The sequence below is a fragment of the Haemaphysalis longicornis genome, unplaced genomic scaffold, assembly GCF_048455015.1.
Source record: "Haemaphysalis longicornis isolate Haplotype H1 unplaced genomic scaffold, Haemaphysalis longicornis Haplotype H1 scaffold_1, whole genome shotgun sequence".
Lineage (NCBI taxonomy): Eukaryota > Metazoa > Arthropoda > Arachnida > Ixodida > Ixodidae > Haemaphysalis > Haemaphysalis longicornis.
Window position 1 is genome coordinate 237,483,995 of NW_027526203.1, and position 10,343 is coordinate 237,494,337.

The 10,343-nt window shown below is 42.7% G+C and overlaps 1 long non-coding RNA gene across 1 annotated transcript; it reads right to left on the bottom strand.

Annotated features, from left to right (window-relative positions):
* Positions 1–2,590: 2,590 nt before the first annotated feature.
* Positions 2,591–9,121, bottom strand: LOC144142945 (uncharacterized). The gene is made up of 3 exons (XR_013317069.1): positions 8,860–9,121; positions 7,059–7,328; positions 2,591–4,172 (listed from the first exon to the last, which is right to left on the bottom strand). It is a non-coding gene; the product is annotated as an uncharacterized LOC144142945 (long non-coding RNA).
* Between the last annotated feature and the right edge of the window lie 1,222 nt (positions 9,122–10,343).

A 10,343-nucleotide genomic window follows, 5' to 3' on the forward strand; every position in this document is an offset into this window, starting at 1 on the left:
AAAACTTTTGCACTGATTATTTTTGTGTCATGTATGCGATTATCTTTAATGGTGTTATCTACTTCGTTGGTTGGCATTGTATGCTTTTTATCAACAGAGCGTGCTTGAAACCCTCTGTATTCGTGATATGCTTGTTCGGTTGTATTTTTTTTTCCTGTTTGTTGTTCGGTTGTTGTGTAATTTTCGTGCTTCACCACCCCTCATGTAAAACCCCACCCATTGGGGTCTTTGAGGTATCTGTAAATAAATAAATAAAATAAATATGCCGAATTGTTAATCTGGCCTTGACCGGGCTACGGGAAGCCGGGGATGTAAGGGTACTATGCTGCAACGCGACGCAGAAGGGGGTCCAGGCATAGGGCAAAGACCGAGGGAGGCCAGGAACAAACCTGCCTGATCGCGCGCGTCACTGTGAAGCACGCACTGAGGCGGCCATTAACAATTATCCGGGCGTTCACGTTCGAGTAAGCTTTAAAAGGAAACTTAGTAATAACCCATACAAAGACCCGCTGTAGCTAAATGCTGCATGGTCGCTGAAAAATAAAAATACACACTAAAAATTTTTACGCCCAAAAGGGTGCTTCAGCTTGTCGCCGCAGGAGCACCCTAAAAACTGAATATTTTACGCCCTTTAGGGCGCTTGGATTTTGTCGCCGCAGGAGCACCCTCTGTGAAGCACCCCAGAAGACAGGTGCCTTATAAACACCCTTGTCCGCCTAAAAGTATCCTAGGGTGCTACTTAGCACCCCAATCTGTAGGAGCATCTTCTGCAAAAGCACCCACCTAAAGGGGTACAAAACGGGTGCGTCATCCTCGGTTCACAGGTGCAGCAGGTGTGAGACCACATATTGCACAATATCACACACGATTATGGTATGAAACATTCGTGCTTTCCAAGCTCGGTTCTGTGAGACATTCCATTGAAGCTCAACATCAGCTGATAATTTCCTTGAACTTGTGTCACCGATTGTTAAAACATCAATTTAAAAAGTCAGGAGCCACATCTCAGTACAGTTATAACTTTAGAGGTAGTTGATTACCCAAAACTTCGTAAAAAACCAATTATATGTTCACTTTGCCGAACTGCAGTACACATCCTTCGAGATTCACTGCAGAGCCTAACCATGCTGTGCAGTGAAAGCAATTAGGTGTGCAACACTTCAACCACACAAAACTTCCTTGAACCTTAAAACCCTTGGCTTCTTAGTATTGCATCAAACTTCCAATCAAGGTAGCTACCTGCAATGTTTAGTGCCTTATTCTTGAGCTGAGCAGGAAGGTTCAATATCAAGGAAGACCAAATGCAAAATGTATAGTTTCCTCCGTAATGCGGCTCATAATATAGTTCCCTCCGTACTGCGGCTCATAATCTACTTATAAAAGTTGGGTACCCAAGCCATTTATTTTCGTTTGCATTATTATTTTTGCTTTACGGAAAAATATTCATATGGTACAGCACTTGCAAGGTTTGGTGGTATTTGGAGTTTTACAAACATACCTTTAGACTAAATGACCCCACATAGCAATAACAAGAACTGCAAACATCACAGAACAATGCATACAAGTTCCCTGGTGAAGCCCATGGTTGAAATGTAATGCCATTGTTCAGAAAACATTATTTTATCATGAGGCTAGCTTGTACATGGTGCCTTGCATTATGTCCCTGCCGGTGGATGTGGGGTCATTTGTCACTGTTGCAAATGAAAAGCCAACAGCCAGGGCCCATTAGTTTTGGCTAGTATTACGAGGTGCCTCACGGTAAGCATTCTACGTCGATAGACTTTTTTAGAGTTGACTAGAACTGAAATCGGCAAAAGATTCTCTACAAAACATTCATTCTATCCGCAGCTTTAGGGTTTGCTAATTTCCATAGTTGGATTTCTTCTGCCTTTCTTAACAACATTTTTCTTTTGATAAGAAGGTGCACAACCAAAAGCAAAAAGCTTTTCTGTAAACCTTTGGTAGCTATATAATTGTTACAAAATATTTTACTCTAAATATGGCAGCTTAAACTGAGAATATTTGCATTTAAAAACATTAAAATAAGTTTAAATTGATCATAAATTTTTAGCTGTTTTTACGCAAAACTGTACATGGGATATGAAGTGCACCACAAGGAGGGCTTTGGATTAGCTTTAGCAAATTTGGGACATTTAAGGTGCACTGAAATCTCTACACATGCGCTTTTTCACTTTCTGTATCCACCAGGAAAATGGCTGCCAATTTAGACAGCGATTCTAAATAGTAGTTGACGTGCATTTTAAAATAATCACAAACATTATAGCCACAAAATTAATTTTTACAAGTTGTAGACATTGCCCGTTACACCAGACATTGGACTACACTGTCAAGAGCTTTGACATCTACAATGACGTCTACAAAGCAGGCTTATACTGGTAGAATGTTTCATACCATAATTACTGTGTGTTCAGAGCTCACGTGTGAAGTATGGATACTGCTGCTTCAGCAAGAACCGAGGATGAGCACCCTTCCTGGTTCTGAAAAAAAATAACAGAGGAAATGCCTTAAGCAGGATTCTGAAACGGGGTTGAATGAAACAAGAATGAACAAGAAATTCTTTCAAAACATGTAAAGCAATGCAAACAAATATTTATTTCAACTTATTTCTACAAAAGACCACCTCATGAAGACTGGTGGTGGGGTATTGGCTCAAAAAAAAAAAAGCAGAGAGCACTTATACAAATGCTACAGGGAGCTTTCGCAGCCAACAATTGTTTGAACACACCTAAACTAATCACTGTTCAACAAACTCATAAAAAATGTTTGAATGCATAAAAAACCAGTGGTAAACACAGGAAACAGTTAAAACAGAATGACGGCACAAGTTTGTCCCGTCGTTCTCTTCTGTGTCCTGGGTTTTCCTATGGTTTTTCATCCATTCAAACATGTACCAGCTAGCCCAGTCCAATGCCTTGGTATCATAAAAATATGGATAGTCAATCCTTACACAAAGTTGAAAAAAAAAAGAAAGTATAAAGTAGGTGACAAAATTAAAACGACAGCAAATTGGTTGGCTTTTAATTTTAAATGATAATATAAAAAATAATGGCATGAATGAAAGTGAGCAGCACGCGAAGTACCTTGTTGCTAGCCCGACATTCCACTTTGAAGCAAAATGTCCGCTTTCAACACTACATAGGCTAAACATGCAATGAGGCATTCCTTTAGGCACACAAAATATACCATAATTGTTAAAAAAGCTAGGAATCAGTTGAAAAAACCTGACCACGACAAATTGGAATTAGTGACTAGATACAGTTTCAGAAATACACAGCGACATCATATAAAAATATATGGTTCCCATACAAAGATTGATCATAACAAAAATTCAGGACATTTATCAGACTGGCATCAATGTGCAAAGCAGCTTAATGAAGGAAGACGGTCTTCACTAAAAACATGTTAATATTGGGAGCTCATGTGCTTCCCTGCAAGTTGGGTGTGTAAACCCACTGACATCTTAACTAACCCGCCTGAATCATCACTTGATAGACATTGAGGAATTTTACGAATTGGTTTATTGTAGCCAGCTGTCTAGTTTATTTCCCTATTTTTCTTGGCATTTCGTGTCTAATTCTAAATTTGGTGACTAGATAGCTTTTACTATGGTCATGCACTGGTGACAACGAATATTTGATTTTACTTTAAAAAAATTTCAGTTTTGTTTTATTGCTCACCAGCCAACGATCTGAAATATCAGAGGTGCTTAAAACGTATGTTGGCATTTCCTTCCTGCAGTGTAGTACAAATAATCATGACTTTTACCATAATTTGTTCACAAATCGTAATATGTGGAAAGTATTCAGCTTAATGAAAATGTCATTTCAGAAGCATGCACAATCAACAAGGCCTCAATGACTCTCATGACGTGGTCCACTTGTTTCTGTCACAAATAACCTGAGTGCAGACACATTCCACCGAAGACGAAGGTAACATGCCCTCTTGGGTGATGAATATTTAAAAAGCCTTACGAGTAAATTTGCTGCTGAGCACGTGAAATTGTGGCATTAAAACAAAAGATCCCTCTGCGGCATCTTTCACTTGGAGGAGCGCTTGACCACAAACTTTGAGAAGCTGGAAAATGCTCCATGAACCGCTCCAGCCAGCAGAAACGATGCAGGACACAAGTTGGTAGGCGGACCGTTGGCATCCTGCGATTGTGAAGATATTTCTGTTTAGTAGATGCTCTTCTTTTTGTACCACTGTTTATTTCACCTTTAACAAGCAGCTGAACTCCTTAACGTTCGCATAATAAAATGCTGCAATGCGGAACAGTTAGCAGGGTTACCTCAATTTTGCTTTTCTACGAATTAACACAATGTAGGTAATCTGCACACAACTATAATCAAAGTACAATTTTCACCTACTTCACTGCTAACATCAGCGTTTGACTGCTCAAGCACAAATACAGGTTAGACATGTGAGCAATCTGCTAAACGTATCCCCACAAACTGAACAATCAGGCATCAGAAATCGGCAAGGAAGGAGGTGTCACGTTTAAATGGCACTTTTTTTGTTCAAAACATAAACAACACCTGGAAGCTTGAAGCGTGAGAGGGGGTCTTTCACGCTGACAATGTCAGAACATAGCTTGCTAGTGGGCACCTGCACGATGTGCACAATGTGTTTCTTGAAAATGCGTGCGAAAGTTTGATTGATGTGTAGGACGAGAATTGCAGCACGTTTTGACACAGGCCTTGTGGACGCTTCTGCCTGCTAATGTCAATGTGGATTCTTGCTAGTCGCCCTCTTCGCTTCTTTCTGAATATAATGCTTTAGGCATTATATTCAGGACAACGACTGCATCAAAACGTGCAGCAATTACCTACGTCCCACACATCGGTGAAACTCTCGCACACATTTTCAAGACACGCAGTGCATACATTGTGCATGTGCCCACTAGCAAGCTGCGTTCTGACATTGTCAGCGTGAGAGACCCCCTCTCACGCTCCAAGCTTCCGGGTATTGTTTATTAGATTCCATGCGCTGAATGCAAATCAGTGTACATTGGCGAAACGGGCAATCTGCACAGAAGATTAATGCAGCACTGGAACGAAGTGAACAAGGGCCATGCAAAAACAAGTCCACTCGCAGAGCACCGTGAGAGGACGGGACACGTGGTCGACTGGAACAAGACAAAATTACTGACAACTGAGTGCAATCTATCTTCTCGATTACTGCTCGAGTCCCTCATTGTTCAGACGACGCCCAACATTATCAACATAATGGATGGCAATCTGCACCATATCTATGCAAACTCATTGCGCCGCGTAATGCCCAATATATAGCTTCGTTTTCCACGACACATGCTCACCGTGAACAAGCAACAAACCGTTAAATGGCTTTCTTGACTTGGTCAGTGACCTACGTTTCATCACTGCAATAATGCTTCTACCTGCCTACACGGCATTCCATCAAACACTGGACTACACCACATGAGCCATTGGCGTTCTTAACCTGCACCAGAGTATATAACCTTTCACTACTGCTATGAGATAGACCCATAAACGCACTTCAATATGGCCTTTATATTTAGCTCTTGGAAACATTATGTATAATTTTACCTTTAAGTTGCACCTGCTACAGCAGCTGGTACTATACCAAAAACATGAAAAAAAAAAAACGGTGGTTTAACACGCCAAAGCTACACTTGGGATATGGGGAGCACTGTAGGGGAAGGCTTCGCATTAATTTTGACCATCTGGGTATTTTTGTGCGCATCGAAATCTCCAAACACGGGCGTCTTTACGTGTTGCCTCCATCTGAAAAGCGGCTACACCAAGCGGTATCTAACCGACATTCGCCTCCACAGCACACCACCCTAGCCACGGCAGTGGGTTAAACATATGAAATAAAGCGAGTTTTGGAGTGCAAATGAAAATATTAATCACACGTCTTATTTTCCCAATCGATGTACCTTTTGAAATCCACCATGCAATCCCCCCTCCCCTACCGGCCTACCAAAACACCTTTGTCTCAAGAGGTAATCAGGCTGTTGTTAATGAAGTAAGTATTTACAATACGAGACTTGCCACCGTTAAAGTCATGCACTTTGTTTTAGAGATAAGCGACATTAGCCATTTGCAGCACCAGGAGTTAATTGTGCTAAGATCAGATTGAAAGCATTGACGGTAGTAGTTGAAAGAAATTGTGTGATAAATTACAACATCATCTGCAAATAGACTTACATGGGAGGATATGCAACATGGAAGATAGACCAAGCAACCTGCCTGGGGGGACAACAAAGTGGCACGAGCAAAAGAAGTATATAGTTATTAGAAGTAAACTGCATTTGAGAAGAATGAAAATCTTTTGCTCAAGTGAGGACATTAGGGTGAAGTTTGAGAAGTAGTCTGTGGTGTGCAATGCGATTGAATGCTTTAGAAAAATCGAGAAAAACTACCGCAGTTTGTAAGCCTGTGTCAATGGATCAATGTAGATCGTGAACAAATCCTGAAAGTTGTGTTTCTCAAGTAACCCTTGTGAAAACCGTGGTGATACTCGAATGTGATATTGTGATTTTATAAATAATTAGCGACCTGAGAGTGGATGAAATGTTTCCTGACCTTGCATATGGTGCTTGTTAGGGAAATTTAATGGTGAAGTACCGTCTCCTGATTTAAAGACTGGTGCTACCTCGACTATCTTCCAACCATTGAGATTAGTGCCTGTCATGAGAGACTGCGAAAAAAGCGCTGTCAGAATTCTACAGACTGCGGGATGTACTTTTCGGTATAGTATGATTATTACCAGTATGATCTGAAGTAGACCAGTTTGTATTGCAAGTTTAAAACCATATCGAAAGATCCTAAATGTTTGCTTGGCTTGATTACATACGAATACTTGCTTCAAAGTCAGTTCAATTTCTCTTCTTGCCCTTTAGTCGTCAGCCCCAGATTCTCTTCAATATCTCTGCTAAGCAATGACACGCTCCATACGCACAGCACTGCTTCATGAAAATGTTTCAAATAATCAGAGGCCACAGCACTGCTAACAGGTATACATCATGGCAAGTTCCACAACATGCAATAACTAACCTGAAAATACATAATCGGTGGGTGCACCGATATGGCAGCAGTGCCTGGACCGATGTGTCGAGCAAATGCGCTGACTTCTGAACGGGTGGTCCAAGCGGCCAGATGATGGATGAATGACCATTCCTGGCGGCAAAGCGTACGGAGCACCAACGAAAGGCCAGGCAGTACTTGGGTACAGCAGGTGCAGTGTCGGTTGGCCAAGGGAGGCCCTGGCAAAGCCTTTGAAATTGGACTGGAAGGCAGCTGACCCAGGACAGCCAGCAGCAGCACCTGCAGGTGCATAATCTGTGAGTGTGCTGACACTTGTTGAAATACAAGAACAGCACACACAAAACACGAATGCTTACATCAAGTAGATTTTTAATCGTTTAAAGACAGTAACCTCCAAGGCACTAATAAGAGCATTCCCGGAACACCCCAAGTGAAATTTAGGTCACAGTAAGAATGTATTTATTAGACCCGCAGGTACTGTGAGTGGGGTATGCATGATATATGCAAAGCTAGCTACTGAGCTAATTTGCATGGAACGCATGCTAGCAGCTCATCTGTATCCCTTGCTTTCAATCGGAACTGGTGTGTGATAGTTGAGGCTCCTCCATTTCAATGTCTGACTTGTATCTGCACGTTCAATTCTCCAATATAAATCGAGTTGAGTGAGTGCCTACAGCTTTTTTGTTAGTCTCTGTATGGCGTGCGGTTTTGCGAAAATGAGAACTTGCGAATTGGCTCAATTTTCTGCACTAATTTAAACAATACATATGCCTCTGATATCAAGCCCCAGACTTCACGAGAGCTACTCTGACAGAATCGGCAGGCGCCTCGTAGGCGTTGTGAAATCTCCCCCACTACCCCAAGACTATGCTAACTCCCTGCGAGGCCACATGCGCGCATTTCACCTTCAATTTGCACGTATGTGAATTCTATACCTCTATGAACTCTCAGACGGGCGTCGTCATATTCGTGCCGGACTCGTGAAACTCGGCAACGTAAATTACCGCACTCGCTCGCTGGCACGCGGCCCGAACTCTCTCACCGTTTCCGGCCCTTGCATACTATTTTCTCCACCTTGCACTTTGTAAATTCTCATGTTTAACTACACCTCGTGCGCCCTCATCTCTTGCCTGCTTTTCTTCCAGCACAACTCCGTCAGCACCCGGTCGACGCGTACGCTGTCGGGGCGCGTTGGCGAGCGAGTACGGCAATTTCGCTGTTGTCGAGCTTCACGAGAACAGCACACATATTGCGGCCCGAAGACCGCGAGGCGTACGGTCGCCGGTCTCGCGAGCGCAATAGCTGCGAAGCGCACTGCACGGAATTAGTGAAGGGGGGGGGGGAGAGATTTCACAACACCTACGAGACGCCAGCCATTGAATCACGTGTACGCGTTTTCACATGCACTTCCAGGGAACCTCCTGTTCATGTTATTTCTTGGTATACCGCGGGTATTCACGAGGGAGGACTAATCACAGCGTTGTGCCACTCACGCGAAATTGCGACTGCGATCTGCAACCGCAAAGGCACTGTTTGAGAGACACATAAACAAACGCCCCGGTGTTAAAGAGCCTTGCGTGATGTGAAATTATTAGCAGCCGTGTACCATAGCGCGAGCATCGTAGCCAAGGTCTAGCTTCAGCGTAAATTGATGCTGACTTCTGCGGAAACGGTGGACTAGGCGCCAAACAAGTATACTAACTCACGTAGGCTCTCAGAGCAAACGAGATGGGGGTCTAGCGAATTACTGACCCATAAACACCAGAACTCATTCCAACCAAATACAGAATAATAAAAAATGCGTACTTACCCGAGCAAAAACGATGTTTCCAACGTAAAATTCTCCTTCACTGTCGTCTTCATCTCGCGGACACACGAACACGCTTTGTTCTGATGCAATGTCATCCACTTTTGACGCGCAGTATTTTATCCGGCGATGATCGTTCTTCCGGGGTCCCCATGTTCAACACACGCGTAGGTTAGAAGGGTAGACATCACCCATAAAGCTTCTATAACTATGATTTAAGCTTGAAATAGATAAAACAGATTAAATCACGCCACCAACCACTCCGCACAAAACGCTATGAAAAAACACACACAAAAGTGAGAGATAGTTGCCAGACTTCAAATGCAGCACCTCTAAGTTTGACGAAAATTGTGTTACTACTGTAATGTTGGTAATTATCTTTCTGCTTTCAAAGTCTGAAATGTGTTTATAACTTAAATTTAAGGTTTTTAAACACAAAAAGTGAATACACATAAAGTAATTGACATATATACTGATATTGTAAAGACGTTTGTTTTGGTTTTGTTTTCACGGCGGGCTTCTCAAGAGAGAACGTGTGAGAAAACGAGCTACTTTGGGTTTAGGAAGAGGGCGGTAAATGTCGGCGTGATAGAAAGCAAGGAACAGGTGCTTACCCTGGTCGTTAAAAAAGGAGCTAATGAAACCCTCACGTAAAAAAAAAAAGAAAAAAAAGAAAAAAAAAACACGTTCGACGAGGAATCGAACCATTGACCTACAAAACAGTAAACGGACGCGTTAACAAACAGCTATGTCGGCGGGCGTGTTCAAGGCGCCTAAAACAACTCTATACTTACGTAAGTTGTCAACGAATATTGTTGCTTGTGTCTAGTCATCGCCTCCTTTAACGATGGTCTAGTTTATGCTGCATTTTTGAAATTCTGGCTGTCCTAACGCTTGTTTCTCACGCACCGGTCTTGCAGACGAGGCCGCATTGCTAGCGCTGCAAGCGATTGAGCCAAAGCTCCATTATTTGACTCAAGCAAAGCTATCGCAGTCAACCCGACCTTTTCTGCGCAAGCCACGGCAGCCACGAAATAAATGGAATGTGCCGTTAGAATTATGGCGTTGATAACGCTTGTTTGACCGGCACCGTCTTGCAGACAAGCAACGTCGCTCTAATACTACAAGCGATGTCACTCCTGGCATGTCAGGCGCATCAAACCCATCGTGTAAAACGACTGCTAACAGTGCGAAAACCTCTGAGTTTGTAACAAGTGGGAATTTGCGGTGGCGGCGACGTAATAGGTACAGCAAGCAGGTAGGCAGAACAGCAGCGTAGGGTTACAACCTTTCCCCGAAAAAAAAACGGGCCTTCCGGGGGGCGGAGGGGGGATTGTGTTGAAAAAAGACGCCATGTTTTTTAACATGCAGTGCCATTTATTGTAGTGTTTTCTTAGAGAGAAATCAACATAACGTTTGTACTGAAAGTGATTGAGAGCTTGGTTAATCGCTCTGCATGTGCTTCACTGAAAAGTAACCGCAATTGC